Source organism: Panthera tigris, chromosome B1 (assembly GCF_018350195.1).
Source record: "Panthera tigris isolate Pti1 chromosome B1, P.tigris_Pti1_mat1.1, whole genome shotgun sequence".
NCBI classification, from domain to species: domain Eukaryota; kingdom Metazoa; phylum Chordata; class Mammalia; order Carnivora; family Felidae; genus Panthera; species Panthera tigris.
In genome coordinates this window covers 132,679,123-132,701,667 of record NC_056663.1, presented here as the reverse complement: position 1 = coordinate 132,701,667, position 22,545 = coordinate 132,679,123, and the positions used below count along the sequence as shown (strand labels likewise).

The 22,545-nt window shown below is 40.1% G+C and overlaps 1 protein-coding gene across 4 annotated transcripts in view; it reads right to left on the bottom strand.

Moving 5' to 3' along the window:
• The window catches only part of KLHL8 (kelch like family member 8), a 72,175-nt gene extending 50,491 nt beyond the window's left edge, over positions 1-21,684 (bottom strand). Inside the window, exon 1 of one of the 4 annotated variants that reach the window (XM_042984226.1) lies at positions 21,604-21,684. The gene's annotated coding sequence lies outside the window, so the exon portion shown is untranslated. Of the gene's footprint in view, positions 1-15,230; positions 15,461-21,603 lie in introns of those variants that run through there. The other 3 variants (XM_042984227.1, XM_007074712.2, XM_042984228.1) reach the window with 3 other exon arrangements.
• Positions 21,685-22,545: the final 861 nt, after the last annotated feature.

Genomic DNA, 22,545 nt, shown 5'->3' with positions numbered 1-22,545 from the left:
CAACTTCTCCATTTATGTCTGTTAATATTTGCTTTATATATTGGGTGCATAGATATTTAAAATTGTTATATCTTCTTACTAGATTGACCTCTATCATTTTGTAATGCCCTTCTGTCTTTTATTATACTCTTTGTTTTAAAATCTATTTTGTCTAATATAAGAATTGCTACACCAGCTTTTCTTTCACTTCCATTTACAGGTAATGTCTTTTTTTTTACATGTAGTATCTTTTTGCATCCTTTCACTTTCAGTCTATATGTGTCTTTAGGTCTGAGTTTAAGCAAGATGGGTCTTGATTCATTAAGCATTCAGTCACCCTATGTCTTTTTATGGGACATTTATTTCATTCACATTTAAAGTAACTACTGATATGGTATGTACTTGTTGTTTCGTTGTTTTCTGGTTGTTTTTATAGTTCTTCTCTGTTCTAGTCTTTTGCTCTCTTCCCTTGTGATATGATGACTTTCTTTAGTTGTATGACTGGAATCCCTTACCTTTTGTGTAACCATTATAGGGCTTTGATTTTGTGGTTACCATGAAGTTCATATATAACATTCTCTGTATATGGCAGTATATTTTGTCACTTAGGTTTTAATCCATTCTAAAAGCACTACATTTTTACTCCTCCTTCCATATTTTATGCTGTTATATTTTACATCTTTTAATTTTGTGTTATCTCTTTATTACTGTAGATACAACTAATTTTAATACTTTTATCTTTTAACCTTCATACTAGCATTTTAAGTGATTGGTCTACTACCTTTACTATATGTTTGCCTTTACCAGTGAAATTTTTCCCTTTCATGATCTTCTAATTTCTAATTTGGCCTTTTCTTTTCCACTTGAAGTCCCTTTAAAATTTCCTGTAAATTCTATTTAATGATGATGAATTCCAACTTTTGTTTTTCTGAGAAACTCTTTTAACTCTCCTTCAACTCTGAATGATCTTGCTGGGTAGAGTATTCTTGGTTATAGGTTTTTTCCTTTCAGCACTTTGAATATATCATGCCACTCCCTTAAAGTCATCAAAGTTTCTGCTGAAAACTCAACTGATGGCCTTAGGAGGTTTCCCCTGTATATAACTAGTTGCTTTTCTTTTGCTACTTTTAAGAATCTCCAATTTTTAACATTTTATAATTTTTTAAAGTTTGTTTATTTTTGAGAGAGAGAGAGCACACAAGCAGAAAAAGGGCAGAGAGAGAGACACAGAATCCAAAGCAGGCTCCAGGCTCTGAGCTGTCAGCACAGAGCCCAACACAGGGCTCAAACCCATGAACTACAAGATCATGACCTGAGCCAAAGTCACAGGCTTAACGGAGCCAGCCAGGCACCTCTAATTTCTAGCATTTTAATTAGTATGTATCTTGGTGTAGATTTGTTTGGATTCATCGAGTCTAGGGACTTCCTGGACCTGGATGTCTGTTTCCTTCTTTAGGTTAGGGAAGTTTTCAGCCATCATTTCTACAAATAAATTCTCTGCCCCTTTTTCCCTTTGCTTTCTGGGGTCCCTATAATGCAAATGTTAGTATGTATGATATTGTTCCAGAAGTCTCTTAACCAATCCTGATTTTTTTAAACGTTTTTTTCTTTTTGCTGTTCAGCTTGATTTCCACTCTCTCACCTTCCAGATCACTGATCCATTCTTCTGCATCTTCTAATCTGCTACTGATTCCCTTTAATGTATTCTTCATTTCAGTTATTATATACTTCAGGTCTGATTTTTTTTTTAATTTTCTCTTTGTGGAAATTCTCACTCAGTTCATCTATTCTCTCAAGTCTTGCAAACATGTTTATGACGATTACTTTCAACTCTCTATCAAGTAAGTTGCTTATCTGTTTCATTTACTTCTTTTACTGAGGTTTTATCATATTCTTTTATTTGGAACATAGTCTTCTCTCTCCTCCTGTCATTTGACTCTGTTTCTATGTCAAATGGGTCAGATAAGTCTCCTGGTCTTGAAAGTAGCAGCCTTGTGTAGAGGACTTCCTATGCAGCCCAGCAGCACAATACTTCCCTGGTCACCAGAACCAGGTGCTCCAGGGATATCCCCTGTGTGGACTGCATGCGCCCTCTTATTGTAACTGGGCCATGACTGCAGCAAGTACACTGGTTGATGGGGCTGGCACCCACCCAGGATGACTGCAATGACCAGCCTCAACTACCATGGGCACACTGATGAGCAGGGCTGGCCCCTAGCACAGCTGGCTAAATGACCCAGATGCAGCTATTATGGGCATGCTGGTGGGTGGGATTAACCCCTGGTGCAGCTGGCTGAGAGGCCTAGCCATAACTGTTGCAGGAGTGCTGATGGGCAAGGTTGCTCCCACCTGGGGCAGGAGTCACTGGGAGGAGCTGCCTGCTGGGTATGATGGGGTAGCAATTGCTTTAGAGGGAAAGGGAACACCAAGGCTGCCTGTTGGGTATGGCAGGATAAGAGTTGCTTTGAGGTCAGATCCACAAAAGAATGCTGGGTGGGGGAGCAGTACTAACAGGGTAGATGGAGAGTGTCAGAACTGGCTCCCATCAGCTTTGGGCCAGTTAGGCTGAAGGAGGGCAAGAAAAATGATGCCTGCCAGCACTTATTCCTAGAGAAAGTTCCTACAGGTCTCAGCCTCTCTAGCATGTGCTCTAAAATTAGTCAACAAATCTCTTCCACATATAAGCCAGGTACTTTTCAAGGTGCTGCCTCTGTGCTGGGTCTCAGAGAGAGTGATATAGTGTGGGGGCCCTTTAAGCAGAGTCTCCATTTCCTATAGCACTCTCTCTTAGAGTTAAGCTGTGGTGATTTTCAAAGCCAGATGTTATTGAGGCTCATTTTCCCAGCACAGGTCTCCTGTGGGGTACCCAATATGGGGCTTGATCCCTTCACTTCCCAGGGAGGACCTCCAGACCTGTGAGATCCCTCTCCCTGTACAGGGGTTTTGTTCCCAGCCACATCTCTGTCCCTCCCTACCTTAGTCAATGGGGCTTTTTCTATATGTCTTCAGCTGTGAAACAGCTCTTCTGTTAGTCTTCAGGTCATTTTCAGAGTAAGTTGCACATTATTTAGTTGTACCTTGGTGTGTCCATTGGAGGAGGTGCACTTAGAATCCTCCTACCCGGGCATCTTCACAAGCTCCTGTTCTAGAAAGCCTAGACTCATTCTTCTTTAAAGTAACTTTGTACTTTGTACTCTTTATAATTCAGTTATGTGAAGATTTTAGATGATACAAAATATTACATCCTAGGCTATATTCATTATTTCCTTTTTATTTACAAAAACAATAGAGGGGTTTTTTTTATTTTTTTTTATTTTTATTTATTTTTGAGAGAGAGACAGAGCGTGAGCAGGGCAGGGGGAAGGACAGAGAAACAGGGAGACACAGAATCCAAAGCAGGTTCCAGGCGCTGAGCTGTAAGTACAGAGCCTGACGTGGGGCTCAAACTCACGAGCCATGAGATCATGACCTGAGCTGAAGTCAGATGCTTAACCAATTCAGCCACCCAGGCGCCCCGCAAAGAATAGAGATTTTAAATTTTGAATCAAACAGTCCAAAAGAAAGAAAGAATATTGTTAAAATGTCAATACTACCCAAAGCAATCTACACATTCAATGCAATACCTATCAAAATTGCACCAGCATTCTTCTCGAAGCTAGAACAAGCAATCCTAAAATTTGTATGGAACCACAAAGGACCCTGAATAGCCAAAGTAATACTGAAGAAGAAAACCAAAGTGGGAGGCATCATAATCCCAGACTTTAGCCTCTATTACAAAGCTGTAATCATCAAGACAGTATGGTATTGGCACAAAAACAGACACACACAGCCCAATGGGATAGAATAGAGAACCCAGAATTGGACCCACAAATGTATGGCCAACTAATCTTTGACAAAGCAGGAAGGAGTATCCAATGGAAAAAAGTCTCTTTAACAAATGGTGCTAGGAGAACTGGACAGCAACATGCAGAAGAATGAAACTAGATCACTTTCTTACACCATTAACAAAAATAAACTCAAAATGGATGAAGAACCTGAATGTGAGACAGGAAACCATCAAAACCCTAGAGGAGAAAGCAGGAAAAAACCTCTCTGACCTCAGCCACAGCAATTTCTTACTTGACACATCTCCAAAGGCAAGGGAATGAAAAGCAAAAATGAACTATTGGGACCTCATCAAGACAAAAAGCTTCTGCACTGCAGAATCAACAAAACTAAAAAGCAACTGATGAAATGGGAAAAAATACTTGCAAATGGCATACTGGATAAAGGGCTAGTATCCAAAATCTATAAAGAACTCACCAAACTCCACATCCAAAAAACAAATAATCAGTGAAGAAATTGGTAGAAGACATGAATAGACACTTTTCTAAAGAAGACATCCAGATGGCCAACAGACACATGAAACGTTGCTCAACATCACTCATCAGGGAAATACAAATCAAAACCACACTGAGATACCACCTCATGACGGTCAGAGTGGCTAAAGTGAACAAATCAGGAGACTATAGATGCTGGAGAGGATGTGGAGAAATGGGAACCCTCTTGCACTGTTGGTGGGAATGCAAACTGGTGCAGCCACTCTGAAAAACAGTGTGGAGGTTCTTCAAAAAATTAAAAATATATCTACCCTATGACCCAGCAATAGCATTGTTAGGACTTTACCCAAAGGATACAGGAGTGCTGATGCATAGGGGCACTTGTACCCCAATGTTTATAGCAGCACTTTCAACAACAGCCAAATTATGGAAAGAGCCTAAATGTCCATCAGCTGACAAATGGATAAAGAAGATGTGGTTTATATATACAATGGAATACTACTTGGCAATGAGAAAGAATGAAATCTGACCATTTGTAGCAACGTGGATGGAACTGGAACGTATTATGCTAAGTGAAATAGTCAGGCAGAGAAAGATAGATACCATATGTTTTCACTCATATGTGGATCCTGAGAAACTTAACAGAAGACCAGAGGGGAGGGGAGGGGAAGTGGAGGGAAAAAGTTACAGAGAGGGAGGGAGGCAAACCATAAGAGACTCTTAAGTACAAAGAACAAACTGAGAGTTGATGCGGGTGGGGGAAAGGGGAAAGTGGGTGATGGGCATTGAGGTAGGCACCTGTTTGGGATGAGCACTGGGTGTTGTATGGAAACCAATTTGACAATAAATTATATTTAATAAAAAAAACAGTCCAAAAGAAAATATATTGAACCAATAATTAAAAGAGAAGCCCCTGCTTTGACAAACTGGATTACAGTTTCAATTGTTACTACTTGGTCAAGGTACACATGACTCCTAACAATTAACTACTGTGACTTAAAAAAATGTTTTTCTTTAAAAAATGCTTTTCTTAGCATTACCACATATTAGATACAATTGTTATCAAAGTCTGCTCGTTAAATACTAATGTCATTTCCAGAGTCTATGATCAACGTTTTTACTACACTGAATACTTTGTAAGATGTTCCTATTTTGGGGTCTGTTTTATTAAGAAAGCTATCTAGTATTGTTTCACTATCATAATCATCCCCCCCTTATTTGAACTGGATAACAAAATTTATTATAGTCATAATAGTCAGAAAGTCTAATATAAAGTAGTAAAAGAAACAAAAATATTTTTTAAAAACTTGAATTTTTACCTAAGTATGTGAGCAATGTGTATGAACTCTCTCTTAAGTAGGGACTCTATTACTAGTTTTGTTTAAGAATGTCACAGGAGTGGGGCGCCTGGGTGGCTCAGTCAGTTGAGCATCCGACTCTTGGTTTACACTAAGGTCAAGATCTCGTGGTTCATGAGTTTGAGCCCCACATCGAATGATGCCAGCACAGAGCCTGCTTGGGATTCTCTCTCTCTCTCTCTCTCTCTCTCTCTCTCTCTCTCTCTCTCTCTGCCCCTTCCCTGCTCATAGTCTGTCTCTCTTAAAATAAATAAATAAGCTTTAAAAGAAATTGTTTTAAGAAGGTCATAGGGGTCACAGGGTTGTACTTAAATTAATAAATGACAATCTGAATAAAAATATAAAGCCTACCAAAAAATAAATTTACCAATAATTTGTTTCTGACTGTGAAAAGATGTTTCTCACTCAATAGCCAATCAAAATAAAGAACACAAAGCTAGATAATAATTACTTACTTAGGGAGAGCTATGTTGGTCAGGCACAGACCTGAGTAGAGCAGATTGCTAATCTTATATAGGGTTTAGGAGGAAATCTGGAGTTCAGGGATTGGTGGACTTTTAGAGGCTTAGAAGCAGTGCTACTAAAAGGGCTACCACTGACTAGCTGGCTTGCAAAATCCTGTTCAGTAAGGTAGGTTGTTATTGATTGATCACAGTGACTTAAAAACAATTCCAAAGAACTGTCATGTATTCAGTAAGCAGGTTTAAAACTGGTTCAAGTGACTAATTGTTATCATGGCTATACAAGAATCAGTCTTCTAGGAGTTTGGAAACTTCCTTTTACTTTCACAAGGGGAGCACAGGAACCAACATACACACACACATATATATATAGATACTGTGTATGCAAGTCACATGGTTTTAAAATCACATTTCAAGGAATTGCAATAAAAATGGAAATATCATCAGTGTTAAGGGGAAACACCATTTATTTGCCTTGAAACCTATTCATTTCGTCAACCAGTCACATGTTATATTGTAGGTTATGGAAATTCAAAGATGAATATGAAAAGCAACAACCAAGTGCTTTACAGCAGTGCTATTCAAGGTGAGTCTGGCAGCACCTGGGTGGCTCAGTCGCTTAAGCACCTGACTCTTGATTTCAGCTCAGGTCATGATCTCACAGTTGTGAGATAGAGCCCCACATTGGGCTCCCATGCTGAGCTGGATGCAGAGCCTACTTGCAATTCTCGCTCTCTCCGTCTTCCTCTCTGCCCCTCCCTGCTCATACTCTCACACATGCTCTTTCTCAAACTAAATAAAAAACTTTTAAAAAACATATGCACAAAAGTAATCTAACCTTTTAAAAAGTTATCTAAAATAAGTCCCCCTTGAAAAAGGATAAGACATGACATAATTCCTACCATTAATGAGCCTGAATTATCCAGATGGGACAAAAACAGATGATAAAAATAATGTAGTAAAGTCAACAGTAAAGAGACGTACTGGATATTAAGGGAGAACACAAACTATCCCAGATGATCAAGGTTCCCCACTGAATGCGAAAGCTCCCATGCATTCAAAGTTCCCACTCCACTCTACCTAATTATAACCAAGTTTCATACATTATGTTTCCTCAATTTCTCTCATATAATGTTGGCCCTTCTTCTCCAGCAACACCACTTTAGTCACAGGCCCCATCATCTCACAGCTATGATGACAACCTCCCAAAGCCTCTTCTCTCACCAGTGCATCCTTCCTACTGCTGCCAGTTATCATTCCTTAATTCAAACCTGATCATATCAACTCAATGCTTAAAAAATTCCATGGAGGGGAGCCTGGGTAGCTCAGTTAGTTAAATCTATCTTCAGCTCAGGACATGATCTCGTTGTTTGTGGGTTCGAGCCCCATATTGGGCTGTCTGCTATCAGCAGAGCCTGATTCGGATCCTCTGTCCCTGTCTCTGTCCCTCCCCAGCTCACACTCTCTTTCTCAAAAATAAATAAACATTAAAAAAAGAAAAATTCCAGGGGCATCTTGGTGACTCAGTCAGTTGGGCGTTCAACCTCAGCTCAGGTCATGATCTCATGGTTCGTGAGTTCGAGCCCTGCGTGGGGCTTTGTGGTGACAGCTCAGAGCCTGGAATCTGCTTTAGATTCTGTGTCCCCCTCTCTCCCTACCCCTACCCCGCTCACACTCTGTCCCCCCCCCCTCAAAAATAAATAAAGATTTTTAAAAATGTGTTTTTTTAATTCCATGGATACGGGTGCTCAGGAGGCTCAGTCAGTTAAACATCCAACTCTTGATCTCAACTCAGGTCTTGATCTCAGGGTCATGAGTTCAAGCCTTGCACTGGGCTATGTGCTGGACATGAAGGAAGAAGGAAGGAAGGAAGGAAGGAAGGAAGGAAGGAAGGAAGGAAGGAAGGAAGGAAGGGAAAGATTCCATGGATAATGTAAAGGTAAATGGAAAGAAAACTGGATGCAAGATGTACAATCTCTATTTTGTAAATATGGAGATGTGATAGATTTCCAGCTACAAGATAGGTTCCAACTGCAATTGCTGTTTCGGAATCAATTAAGGAATGATTACAAAAATTTCTATTTACTATAGAAAAATCTGTGAAGGAAAATAAGGAAACATAAGTTGAAAGTGGGCCACAGAAATTTATGGCATGGGACATACAAAGCATATTCCCAAAATTTCTTCAAATTTTAAGAATAAAAAAGAAATGACTAAATACTTACTATCACAGCTAGCATGCCTGTTTTAACTAGGTTAAATATTCTTATGGGTCAGGGCACCTGGGTGGCTCAGCTGGTTAAACATCCAACTCTTGATTTCAGCTCAGATCATATCTCACAGTTTGTGGGTTCGAGCCCTGCATCAGGCTCCACACTGACAGTGTGGAGTCTGCCTGAGATTCTCTCTCCCCCTCTCTCTCTGTCCCTTCCCTGCACTCTCTCTCTCAATCTCAAAAATAAATAAACTTTAAAAAGAAATATTCTTATAGGTCATAAACATTTTACAATGCTTTACAGTCCCTCATATAATGACCATAAGGTACAGTTGTTTTTAGAACTTAAAAAGAGGTAGCATGGGGCACCTGGCTGGCTCAGTCAGAAGAACATGTGATTCCTGATCTCAGGGTTGTGAGTTCGAGCCCCATGTTGGGTAGAGAGATTACTTAAATGAATAAATAAGTTAAAACTTTAAAAAAGAAAAAGAAAAAGAAAAAGAGGTAGCATGATATAGCAGAAGTAACAGTGAGTTAATCAGTATAACTGGATTTTAACTAGCTACATTTTGGGTAAGTTACCTAATCTCCCCAAGTCTCAGTTTCTTCATTTATAAAAAGAACAGGATTGGGCAGGTCACAGATCATCAATCTTTTTCCATAAAGGACCCAACAGTCAATATTTTAGGCTTTGTGGCCCATACGGTCTCTTTCATGACCACTCAAGTATGCCATTACAGTATGAAAGCATCACGAGACAATACATAAGGGAACTAAGTGTGGCTGTGTTCCAATAAAACTTTATTTACAAAAGTGAGAATAAGCTGAGTTTGGCCTCTAAGACCCTAGTTTTAGGTAATCACTGTTTATTTCTAAACTATGAGAGTACTTTTCTTGTATTTGAAATTCCTTAAGCTGTTGCTTAGATTTTTAGAAAAATCTGTTAGCAATAGCTAACACAAGGCACATAAACTAATGATTAATAGCAGACCTTACGATCAGTTTGGGATTCTCTGTTAGCTGTTAGCCTTGGGCACATCACTTAAAATCACTCTGGGGGTGCCAGGGTGGCTCAGTCGGTTGAGCATCCGACTTCGGCTCAGGTCATGATCTCGCAGTCTGTGAGTTCGAGCCCTGCGTCAGGCTCTGTGCTGACAGCTCAGAGCCTGGAGCCTGCTTCAGATTCTGTGTCCTCCTCTCTCTCTGCCCCTCCCCACTCGTGCTCTGTCTCTCTCTGTCTCAGAAATAAACATTAAAAACAATTTTTTTTAAATAAAATAAAATCACTCTGAACCTCAGCTTTAAGTTTGTTGTGAAGTTTAAATGAAGTAATAATATATAAAATGTTTAACCCTGTATCTAGTTTACAATAGGCATTCAGTAAATGAACATTATTGCTTTTATAAATTATGTGATCCCGAGTCCTTAGTCAGGAACACAATACTCCAATCAACATCTTTTCCAACAAATAAAATATGCTTTACAATAATTTACATGCAGATGCATTTTTCATTACAGAAAAAGATAAGGACTGGTTATATTAGCCTAAGTCTTCCTTATTGTTGTTGTTCTTTCAATGACAACAGTCAGCTTTGAGTGCTTACTATCTACTTACTAGCTGTATGACCTTGGTTAAGTTATATAACTTTTCATTAGCCTCAGTTTCTTCATCTGTAAAAATGTGGAAAACAACAGTACCAACTTTACAGGACTGTTACAAGAATTAAATGAGTTAATAAACTGTCTAGCACATAAACTATACAAGTAACTGCTATTATTTGAGCTAGATATGTAACATTTGTTCATTTCAATCCTTGGGACAACCCAAAGAGGTATTATTCCTACCTGACAGTTGTGGATAAAGAAGTTCAGAGAAGCTAAGAAAGCTACCCAAGGTCACAAAGCTATTAAGTGGCAATGCCAAGGACTCAACATAGGCTTGCCTGACTACAAAGCCAAAAGTCTTACCACAAGGCCAAAGATGACGTTAACTATATCTTTGTATGGTATATATAAATTATAAGAACTAAAATGGGGTATTAATAATTATCCCCCCGGGGTGCTTGGGTGGCTCAGTCGGTTAAGCATCCCACTTCAGCTCAGGTCATGATCTCACGGTGAGTTCGAGCCCCGCGTCGGGCTCTGGGCTGATGGCTCAGAGCCTGGAGCCTGCTTCTGATTCTGTGTCTCCCTCTCTCTCTGCCCCTCCCCTGTTCATGCTCTGTCTCTCTCTGTCTCAAAAATAAATAAACGTTAAAAAAAAAAAATTTAATAATTATCTCCCCATACAGGAAATGTTTTTCAATTTTTTAAAGTTCAAAGATAAGAGAATACACATAAAATCACTGATCTTAAAATGATAGTTTTTCCATAGGTAAAATTTTTACTGAAATGATCCCCCTTTGTTTTAGATCCAATTAATTTAACTCAAACTTTCATTATTAAAGTAATAAGCAATCCTCTGCATTAAAATAACTAAAGATGCACCATAGTGACTTACCTTGTACATGCAAAGTACTATGCAAATGCTAGTATCCACCTCTAATTGATCTTTGAGATTATCTAAACCTCTCAGATTAATTTTATTAAGAAGCAAACCTGGTGAGTCAAACACAGTTCTGTTACACTACTCTATAAATTCCCAAGAATTGACTTAGAACCTGAACTTCGAAAAGCTTTCCAATTCATATGAAAATACCAATATCAAAAGGAAAAGTAAAAAATATCTCAAGGAAAAAGACAAAAAGATATTACTCTGCTGCATACATTTGTTATTAAGTTTGTGCTGCAACACTTAACTCACTTCCTACTCTTCAGGCCTTGTGAATGCTACTCGAAACTGATCCAGAAACAGAAGTTGGCTTCACACCGTAAAGCCTCAGAGCCCAGCAACCTAATACTAAAAAGAAAAATAAGGCAGTTTGATATAGCTTACTTCTAAACTCTATTATAAGAATGAACCCAAACTTAGAACTCTAACCTAACTCTAAAATTCCCCAAATGCAAATAAGATTAATTTTAAATGTTATAAACTAAAATTATAAATTATAATCTAATTTATATAAGCAGGTGGTCAATTTCTTGAAAAATCATACCCAAATTCTTTCCAAACCAGCAACACCGTAAGTCAAAACAACCATCAATTAGGATTTAATAAAACTTTACACTCCGTGCTATACAAGAAGAAATATCACATAACAACAAATATGTAGTTTGGAAAACAAAATACTTAATTTTCTTTAGCATTTGGTGTTCTGTAGAGAAAAGAAAAAATGTTCAAATTTTAAAATAAGGAAATCAAATTATCTTTAAGCATTTCAAAATAAGATTCTAACATGCTGGATTGTATTTGGGTGTCATTCCTTGGGACCTATTCTATTGTCCATCAAGAGTGGAGGGGAGGGGCGCCTAGGCGGCTCAGTCCATTAAGGTTCCAACTTCAGCTTAAATCATGATCTCACGGTTCATGGATTCCAAGCCCTATGTCTGGCTCTGTGCTGACAGCTCAGAGCCTAGAGCCTGGAGCCTGCTTTGGATTCTGTGTCTCCCTCTCTCTCTGCCTCTCCCCTGCTCGTGCTGTCTCTCTCTCTCTCTCTTTTTTTTTAATTTTTTTTTTTTACATTTATTTATTTTTGAGAAACAGAGTGAGACAAAGCGTGAGTGGGGGAGGGGCAGAGACAGAAGGAGACACAGAATCTGAAGCAGGCTCCAGGCTCTGAGCAAGCAGTCAGCACAGAGCCTGATGCGGGGCTCGAACCCACGAACTGTGAGATCATGACCTGAGCCGAAGCTGGACACTCAACCCACTGAGCCACCCAGGCGCCCCCCTCTCTCTCTCTTTCAAAAATAAATAATAAACATTAAGGGAAGAGAGGAATGGGCAGTATCTGCCTAACAACAATGGACCAATTAGTGGTGTAATCTCCATATATAAGAAGCAGCACTATTATTTATATGAACATAGTATATCATTAATATCAACTACTAGTTCTGGAAGAAAAACAGGCACTCATGGTGCTTCAAAGATTACCTTTCTTAAAAAAAATTTTAAAAACCTAATATTAAAAATAATCTACAAAATGTTTAGCAAACAAGCGTGCCTAGATAACCGATCCTAATAGTTCTTAAAACCTTTGGCGGTGGGGGGGGGGGGGGGGGGAGGGGGCATGAACACCTTTTGAACATCTACTGAAAGCTAGGGGTCTTTTCCCCAGAAAGTACAGATACACAGAGTTCACAGACTCTGGGAAGACTATTTATGGACACCCTCATAGATCTAGGTTAAGAACTAGAGAGATGAAGTAGAAATTTTCCCAAGGCATTTTTGACTCTCTTCCATAATTTTATCTCTGACTCATCAAACTAAATCATTCATAACCAGACAATAAACTCATGTTCTGCCAAACAAACAAAAAAAAAGTTTGATGGTATTAAGCCGTATTCACCTGAAAATATGATGAATTGGCAGAATTTCAAAATACAGCATCTAACTAATGATATCAATAAACATTAGTGTATTATGACAGTTTATAAAATGATTTCACATTATAACAACATTTTATACCCCTTTTACAGCTAAGAAAATAATGATTATTTTTGTTATTCTATGAAGAATTTCTTCTCATTCATCTCTTTAATTCTTAATATACAAAAACAAATAAATAACTTTGTTGAAAATATAAACATAAGAAACCAAAAGTTTAAACACCCAATTTTTTTAAAACACAAAAACTAACTGAAATTAATTTTTAGGATGTTCAAAATATCTTGTAATCTTTTTTTGTGGGGGGGGGGTATTTATTTAGAGAGAGTGTGTGTGTGTATGTGTGTAAGCAGGGGAGGAGCACAGACATGGGGAGAGAATCCCAAGCAGACTTCTTCAAAGTCAACTCTGAGCCCCATGTTGGGGTCCATCCCACCAACTTGCAAGACCATGACCTGAGCCAAGATCAAGATCAAGAGAGTCCCACGTTTAACCCACAAGCCACCCAGGCGCCCACCCTTGTAATCTTTTTTCAATAACAATACTCATTTCCATTCTCTACAACTCTTAATTAAAAGTTCTCTAAAAAAAAAAAAAAGTGTTATTTGTCTAAACCCCATAGAATATACAACATCAAGAGTGAACCCTATCTAAACTACAGACTTTGGGTGATAATGATCTGTCAATGTAGATTCATCTTTTCTAACAAAACTACAATTCCCACGTGGCAATTTTGATAGTGAGGGAGGCTGTATATATGTGGAGCAGAGCAGGAGCATATGGAGGCAGAAGGTATATGGGAAATCTGTACCTTACTTAATTTTGCTATGAACCTAAAACTGCCCTAAATATAAACTCTGTTTTGAAAAAGGAGTCGGTGGGTGTGTCAAAATTTACCTGGCTTTCTTAACAAATGAGGAAATACTGTTTTCTAAAAATTACCCCGACTGTGAATTAAGTTTCCTGCCAGAATACAGAATGTGCAATTATTACAGAATATATTATCATTAAAAAAAAACCACAGTAATAATAGTAATCTTATCAAATACTAAAAGAATGTTTTAAATGTTAATACGAAACAGTGCATATGTGAGTACAGTTATCTTAAGATTCCTTTTTATATTTATGTTCCTATTATTTGATATTTTAAAAGGCAATATACAAAGGGACTGAAAGTTGTAGTTCAGGAAGGAAAAGGAAAAGCAGCAGCCAATGAAAAAAGCCACCGCCAAGCAGAGGTCCTCCTGTTCTCCCAAGACCACCCTCTGCCAGGGTCAGGATTCAAGGGAGATGGAGAAAGGGTTTCCTCATAAAGTGAGAATAAAGAACAGCAAACGTCAATTATCAACTTACAGAAAACAAAAATAATGAAAAAGTGCAACCAGCAGATAAACTACTATCGTCAACCCAGGTTTTTCAAGACGCTTTCCCCAAAGTATCCTCCCAAGGCGGTAACATTAGCATAGGGTAAAGGGCCAAAAACAGTTATGCTATTAAAACGGATAAAAGGGAATTACTGAGAAAGGTTCAATTTCCTACGTAAAGTCATCGGATTCAACACTGCCAAGTGGGAAAATACGTAAAATGCTTTTCACACCCAGGAGCGCAAACGCTACGACTGTGCAAATCCAGTAAAGGATTTGAAAACTAGGACTAGAAAACTCCCAACTATGTAGACAAATCGCCCTCCCTGAAGAAATCAGCAAGTTAACTAAGCCCAGAAGTGAGTGGAAGGAAGAAAGAGCTGGTTGTGGAGCAGGAAAACAAACTCCACGGAGCGGCTGCGTGTTCGGAAAGGGGCTTTGGTTACTGGTGTCACACCAGGAGGCACTCTTCCATTAGGATCTCTACTCCGCGGAAGGGACATCTGACGCGAGCAGCAAACCCCCGGTACCAGCAAGTCCCAACGGGCAGCGAGCCCCTCCGGCGAGCCAGTCCCCGGCGGGCTGCGAGTCCCCACGCCGCAGGGCCAGGAGACAGCCCACCTGCCGCGCACCCACAGGCCGGCCGCCCTCCCTGGGCCCCGAACCCGGCCGGCCGCACCGCTACTGTTCATTCCTTGCACGCCACCAAGCACCTGCCTGTCCGTCTCTTCTTCGAAAGACCGAGAGGAGACAGCCAAGGGGCCACCGACGGGGATGACAGAGCCAGAGGCTGGGGATCTCCTCGAGGAAATGCGACCCCGTTCCTCCCGCCAACCGGAGCGACAGAAAACGTGCAGCGGTTTAATGGGCCCCAAACCCTCTCAGCTGTGGAGTTTTAGTTACTGCCTGGTAGGGCTGGAGTATCCCGGAGCCAGAAGCGAAAGCTCGAGCGGCGTAACGATATTTAGGGTTGGGTTAAAGGAGGGCTCGGCGTGAACCCACAGCACCGCACAAAGGAAGAGAGGAATGAGGGGGGAAGAAGAGCAGTTACCTCGGTCCTCCGCTTGTCCCTCCGCTCGGTTCCTCCCGGCCTCGCTAAAGCTGCAGACCCGCAACCAGGCTACCGCAACCCAGCGTCTCCCCGCAGCACCTAGCGGCGCCGCACTAGACCCGCGCGAGCACCCGACGGACGCGCGCCCTCCTGCGCGGCCCCGTAGAGCCCTGGCAAGCGCCGGGCTTCCTCTCGGCTCAGCCCCGAGAACGGCGGCCTCTGGCGCGGCGAGAGAAGCGCGCGCCGAGGCCCGCGCACAGCACTCTGGGAGGTGTGGTTTATGGTTACCTCCGCCGGGTGCCCGCCCCCCACCGCGTCCTCCCCGCCCCCTCTCGCTCACAAGCGGCTGGAGGCTCTAGGGGACTGTTGATGCGGTGCTGCCGGGAGGCGGGGGAAGGTTGACCAGGGCCTAAGGGACGTCCTCAAAACAGATCGAGATAGGACACCGCATAAATAATTCTGGAGTTATCCACTGCTTACATTTCCATGGCCGTGCAAAATTCAGTTTCTTTTTACATCCACCAACTCCCCTCCTATGCGTTGGGTATTCTTGGGGTTTATACCTCTTTTTTTAAAAAAGGTGGGGGAGCGGGAGGACTTCCGTTTTTATTCCTATGACAGTTTCTCCACGCTTTCTGCAGAGGATATACACAGCAGCTTGTGTTTATAAATATAGACCCACAGTTTGTAAACTTAAGCAGTTAACTGACCTAAGCACACGCTGCCAAAAGCCATTGCAAGTAAAAATGATGTTGAAAGAAAACAATTTTTCCATAAAGTCAATGGAATGTAGAGGTGGGAGATTAAGAGAGAGCAAAGAAAAAAATGTTTAAGTATATTTTCCTAATATGTCTTTTGTTAGACAACCTCAAGCTTTTACAACCCCAGAAATATATTTCAGAATAAATTTAACTCTAGGTACATTTATGAATATTAACACATAGGTTTATATTGACACATAGGTTTGCTGGAAAAAGAGCTTTTTAAAAAAATATCATGTTGGGGCGCCTGAGTGGCTTAGTCGGTTAAGCGACCGACTTCAGCTCAGGTCACGATCTCGCGGTCTGTGAGTTCGAGCCCCGCGTCAGGCTCTGGGCTGATGGCTCAGAGCCTGGAGCCTGCTTCTGATTCTGTGTCTCCCTCTCTCTCTGCCCCTCCCCCGTTCATGCTCTGTCTCTCTCTGTCTCAAAAATAAATAAACGTTAAAAAAAAAAAAATTTAAAAAAAAATAAAAAAATATCATGTTGGGTAAAAACCCAAAAATGACTACTTGAATCTGAAATTTCATTTCCAGAAAAAAAAATCACTTTTTTTACATAACAGAAATTGAAATAAATAATCCTTAAGATTTCAAAATATTTCTCTTCAGAGCATTGTATTTTACAAATTTAATGTCAATGCCCTTAGAAAAATAGAGCAAGACCCGTTTTAAAGTGTACACACACAGAGCTCCAGCTCAGTGAGTTAAGCAAACCACATTTGATGTCATGCCTGAGGCTCTCTGTTGACAGTGTGGAACCTGATTGAGATTCTCTCTGCTCCCTCCCTGCTCACACACAGAGTCTCTCTCTCTCTCTCTCTCTCTCTCTCTCTCTCTCTCACGCATACACATGAATAAATAAATGAATGCATAAATACATTAAAAAAACAAAGTGTGCACACACACACAATTATAAAATTTGTCTGGAAGCATGATGTAATACAATATATATTTAATAAAACCGGGACATCTGGGTGGGTCACTGGAAGTGTCTCACTTCCACTCAGGTCATGATCTCATGGTTCATGGGTTCCAACCTTGCATTGGGCTCCGTGCTGATAGCTGGGAGCCTAGAGCCTGCTTTGGTTTCTGTGTCTCCCTCTCTCTGCCCCTCCACTGCTGGCTCTTGCTCTCTCTCTCTCTCTCTCTCTCTCTCAAAAATAAACTTTAAAAAATGTTTTTAATAAATAAATAAAACTGTGTTCTAATAGAATTTTTTTCTGTAATTAGAACTTTTTTTTTAAATCAGGTGTACTATGTCTCCTAAAAAATCTCATAGAGGGGGCCTGGCTGGCTTAGTTGGTAGAGCATGTGACTCTTGATCACAGGATCATGAGTTCAAGACCCCTGTTAGACTTAGAGCTTACTTAAAAGAAAAATGAAATAAAAAATGCTTATACAGTAGAGCTGCTTTTTTCTCTGCTGAATATACAAAGCAATATACTACCTGTAGTCACTAACTACATCAAAGAAATATACACAAAATTTCAATACTCATCATTTATTTATTCAAAAATATTTATTGAGCATTTACTATTTGCCAGGCACTGAGCCAGGAAATGGGAAATACACAGTGAACAAAACTAAATAGTCCCTGCACTCCTGGAGACCTGAGATCTAGTGGAGGAAACAGAAAACGAACAGAGATATAAAAAGGTATGCATAGAGTGACAAGGGGAGTGGGGAACACATAAAGTAGACCAATCTAGAATTTTTCATTGGGAGAGGAGAATCACACAAAAAACCTGAAAATTAAATTAAATTCTCAAACCAAATGTCAATAAACTAGGAGTAGGGGGGGAGAGAGTCGTTCCCTAAAAAATAATATATCCACAGCAGTGCTCTCAATTATTTTAAAAATATATATATCTCACAAAACAAGATATACCTTTGAGGGGGTTCAAGACATGCTATCCCAGAATATGGCACGTTAGCATATGGAATAAAGCTAAAGGAATTTGAGAAAAATGGCAGAAGGAGGAAGGTCACTCTGCGCTTCACCCTCTCACCTTTCTTCCCTGAAAGAGTTCATAAAACTACCATGTGAAAGGTGCCTTCCCTGTACCGGGAGGAAAGAAGACATTTTAATCACCAGAAATGGAATTTAGGATGGAGAAAGCTATATGAACGAACCTTGTTAGGGGCGACTGGGTGGCTCAGTCATTAAGTATCCGACTCTTAGCTTCAGCTCAGATAATGATCTCTGATTTCCTGGATTTAAGGACCCAGGTCAGGCTCCACACTGGTAGCCTGAGCACCACTATGCAGCACCACCTCGCCCGTCCAAGTCCTACAGAGTCACTGGACTGCACTTTCTTACCATTCCTCCACCCCATCTTATCACCTCTTTCACAGCCAAACTCTACTGTGGTGCGTTAACTTCCCTTAACTGTCATTTCCTGACTTCTCCCCCACAACACACTGATGGCTACGTTTTCTGGCCTTCACCCTGCAGCCCAGCTTATGCTATTTTAATTTATGACAGTTCTAACCTTCGTTACCCTTGCCAATAATCAGACATGGGTATCTCTAAACCTTCGCTAACCTTTTTCCATTCTAGTCTCTGAGATATTTGCATTTCCTTAATTTCTCTCTGGGCCTTTGTAATTCCTGTGCCTTCTCCCTCTTTGCCTGGCTAACTTCCACTCATCATCCAATATCAACTTAGATACTATTTTCATGAGGAAGTCTTCCCTGGTTACAGTCCCCTCTCCTCAATTCTGGGTTAGTTTCTTACATATATGCTCACATTGTAACCTATTTTTGCCCCAAATGTAACACTTACCGGTGAGCATTTTAATTAGTTATCTATCTCTTTCATTCATCCCAAGGATGCTTAAATAGAAAGTAGGAGCATAGTACTTGATTTATGGTAGCTGTTTAATAAACACTCAGACAATAAATGAATCCATATCAACTTTGTGAAGTAAAGGAGAATTGAGTAAATATATTCAGAAAAGGGCCAAATAGTAAATATTTAAGGCTTGCAGACTCTAAGGCCTTGTTTCAACTATTCAACTCTGCTTTCTAAAGGATGATAGCTAATTCCTACTGGTGGCTTCAGAATATCTCTGTAAGACAGAATTTGAGTTAAAAAAAAAAGAGTGAAAGGAGTGGGGGAAACTCTGGGCTAGAGAACATTACTTGAGGATATATTTACACAGTAGATACATAGTTCTTGTTTACAGTAATAAGTTTTTTGGGTAGTCTGGGTCAATGGATGGAGCTAAAACAGAAAGCATCTTTGGTATGGCCATTGCTGGTTCAATTTGTGTACTAACTTTTTCTTTTGAAAATTACTTGTGTTTGTGAGTTTTTACAGTTTATAATTTAATCCACGTTCCTCTCATTTTTAACATTTCACTTTTGCTACTCCATCCTGCCCAAGTCAATTTCCTGTGAACTTGCCTAGACATGTTTGAGCTTTCAGGCTATATATTTGGCTCTCTAGAGCAATCCATGAAGTCACAGGATGAGAGCAATTTGCCTCCATCCCTACCCCCTCTATAAGTATTGTGACTTTAGTCATCAGAAAAACAAATTTAGAGAAATTCTGTTTTCCAATATCTATGTTTGAAATATGTGCAATACACTCCTGAGCAAAATTGTATCCATATATATGGTAGAAACTGACACAGTGTAACAAATGCAATTGTGTTTCAATTCCAACATGTATTCCAAATGTGTGATCTGTATGCAAAGTACTTGTTTCAGGGCACCTGGCGGGCTCAATGGAAGGAACATTTGCCTCTTGATCTTGGGGTCATGAGTTTGAGCCCCACATTAGGTGTAGAGATAAGTAAAAAAAATTAATAAATAAAAACTTTAAAAAAAGGAAAAGTACTCGTTTCATTAAGATTTAGATCTATATTACATTAGGTTTCTGATAACATCTTCACATTCTTATAATAGAACCTATCTCCAAAAAGTCTATTTTTTGAAATATTAGTTTAATTAAATTAAATGCAGCATGGCAGATACTGCTAGTTGCTTAAACAATATCTTCTTGCCTTCTTTGTTAATAAAAGAACCCCAGTTTCTTGAGGGGTGGCTATGTACCTAGCTAACAAATTATCTTTCAGCCTCTCTGACAAAGTAAGTTCTAAGCATTAGATAAAAGCATTGCATGGAGGTTTGGGGATGGCTGCTTAAAGGGAATTGATTCAGCTGGGAAGATCCTCTCATCTTCTCTCTTCCTGGAAGTAATACCTTCTCGGCCTTTTGGGTAAGATCAAGTGTAGTAATAGCTTGAGTTCTAGCAGCCATCTTGGACCAAGAAGTTATTTGAGTTATGAATAGGATGGCAAATGACAGAGGAGCCTGAGTCCTTGATGACCATTGAACCACCGAACAGTCTCACTATAGGCCTTGAGGAGTGTGAATTTCCAGTCGCGAAAAGAATAATATCTCTATGTGATAAACAAAATGGAGCTGCTTCCAAATTTTGGAACTGCCACAGAGGCCTGCCCAGGCTTGCAGGCTTTCTTTCCTTGTTAATTAGCAATTTAAGACTGCTTTTTCAATGGGTCAGTAGAGAAAGATGGTTCAACAGTCAGGAGCCAAGAAGAGATGAGCAGATGAAAACCACTGATGAAAAGTGATAAACCAAGATTGAGTAATCAGACAGAGGATGTACAATGGATGTGAATTTACTTCACTAGGCAGTGACCATTTCTCATAGAAACTTTAAGACAATACTTTGAGGCTATCACCTTGCAACCTTTTGTAGATGTTGTAATTCTTTCACTTCAATAGTTGCTGGCTGTCCCGTAACCCTCCTGCACCCATAATATCCTTACACAAGATGGTCCAGAAAGAAGCTCAAATTTCAGATCCTCTCTGTAAGTAATTGTCTTCAGGAGTTTACAAGCCAACATTAAACAGGAGAAATTGTTATAAGTTCATTTATTTTTTAAGGAAGCAGAACCAGAAGTGAAACTTTCAGCCAATTTCCTCAGAGGCAAACTGGATTACTAGTAGAATAGCATGTTGTTCAGCCTAGTTGGAAGGTTTCAGTTGCTACTTTTATCATCAGCTGAAAACTTGTATCATAGAAGACCAGTGGGTAATTGGATATGTGCCTACCCACAAAAAGACTTCCTTTATGCTCCCAACTGTTGAGTAGAAAACAAATGAGGCCAAAGAGAGTTCAGGATAGAGAATATGAGATGACCTTTGCTGCATGCTCATTGGCAAACAGCCATTTGCATGTCAGTCAAGAATGTTTAAATTTCAAAAAAAAAAAAAAAAGAATGCTTAAACTTCACTCAGAATATTATCTTCATATTTGTAGTATCATTTTTCTTTAAAGGGGTACCTGGGTGGCTCAGTCGGTTAAGTGTCTGACTCTTGATTTTGGCTCAGGTCATGATCCCACATTTTGTGAGTTTGAGCCTCGTGTTGGGCTCTAAGCTGATGGTACTTGGGATTCTCTCTCTCTCTCTCTCTCTCTCTCTCTCTCTCTGTGTGTGTGTGTGTGTGTGTGTGTGTGTGTCTCTCCCTCTCTCTCTGACTCTCTCCTGCATGCATGTATTTACGTACCCGCTCTCTCTCTCTCTCTCTCAAAATAAGTAAATAAACTTAAAAACTTTCAAAAGAAAATGTCCATCTTACCTGCCTCTACTCTGCAACATGAACCATTTCATCAAGTTCTGTCAAACATTTCACTCTTCTCTCAACAGAGCCTCCTCCCATCCTTTCAATCAGGCAGCTGACAGAAAACTCACGGTGTATTTGAGGAGCAATTTGAAATTTAATAAAGGTATGAAAAGGTTCTAGATTCTAGGAAAAGCTCCTAGGAACAATGCAGTATTCCTGAGCTAGCAAGAGAGTAGTTGCTAGAAGGTGGAGAGGAGAGAAAGCTGTGTGTACAGGCCCTCCTGACTACAGTAAAGACTTGCTAAAGGAAAGCAGCTAACTTGTAGTGACCCTGAGAGAAGGAAGTTGGGATAGTCCTTGTCCTTCTCTTTCACCTCAAGCACAGCCCCTGCCAAAGGTGGCTGCTGGGAGCCAGAGGGCAAGGAAGTCTTTTAATTTTGCCCAAAAGGTCAGATTTTCTGGCACCAATCAGGATAGAGACAACAGGAAGATGTTCAGCATACCTGCTATTACACCTTTGTTGGTGCTGGGCTTATCACCTAGAATGCCATTATTGTCAATTGTAATATAATCCTCTGGTCTGGCCTATCATTCAGTGTATGGCCTACTTTTAAGTATGGAAAGGCCTCTCTCCTCAACATTTTATCTGTATCACTGGCACTGACACTTGACTATATACATCCTTATTAACACTTTAAAGTTTCACATGTATATACATTCCATTCTATTGTAAGTTCTGTGGACCAGAATTTATGAATTACACTTCTTTTATTTTTTTTTAATGTTTATTTTTGAGAGGGGGGAGGGGCAGAGGCCATGGGGGACGGGGCGGGGGGGGGGGGGGGGCGGGGAGGTACGGTGGCAGGGGAGACAGAGGATCTGAAGCAGGCTCTGCGCTGACACCAGTGAGCCCAATGCAGGGCTTGAATTCACAAACTGCGAGATCATGACCTGAGC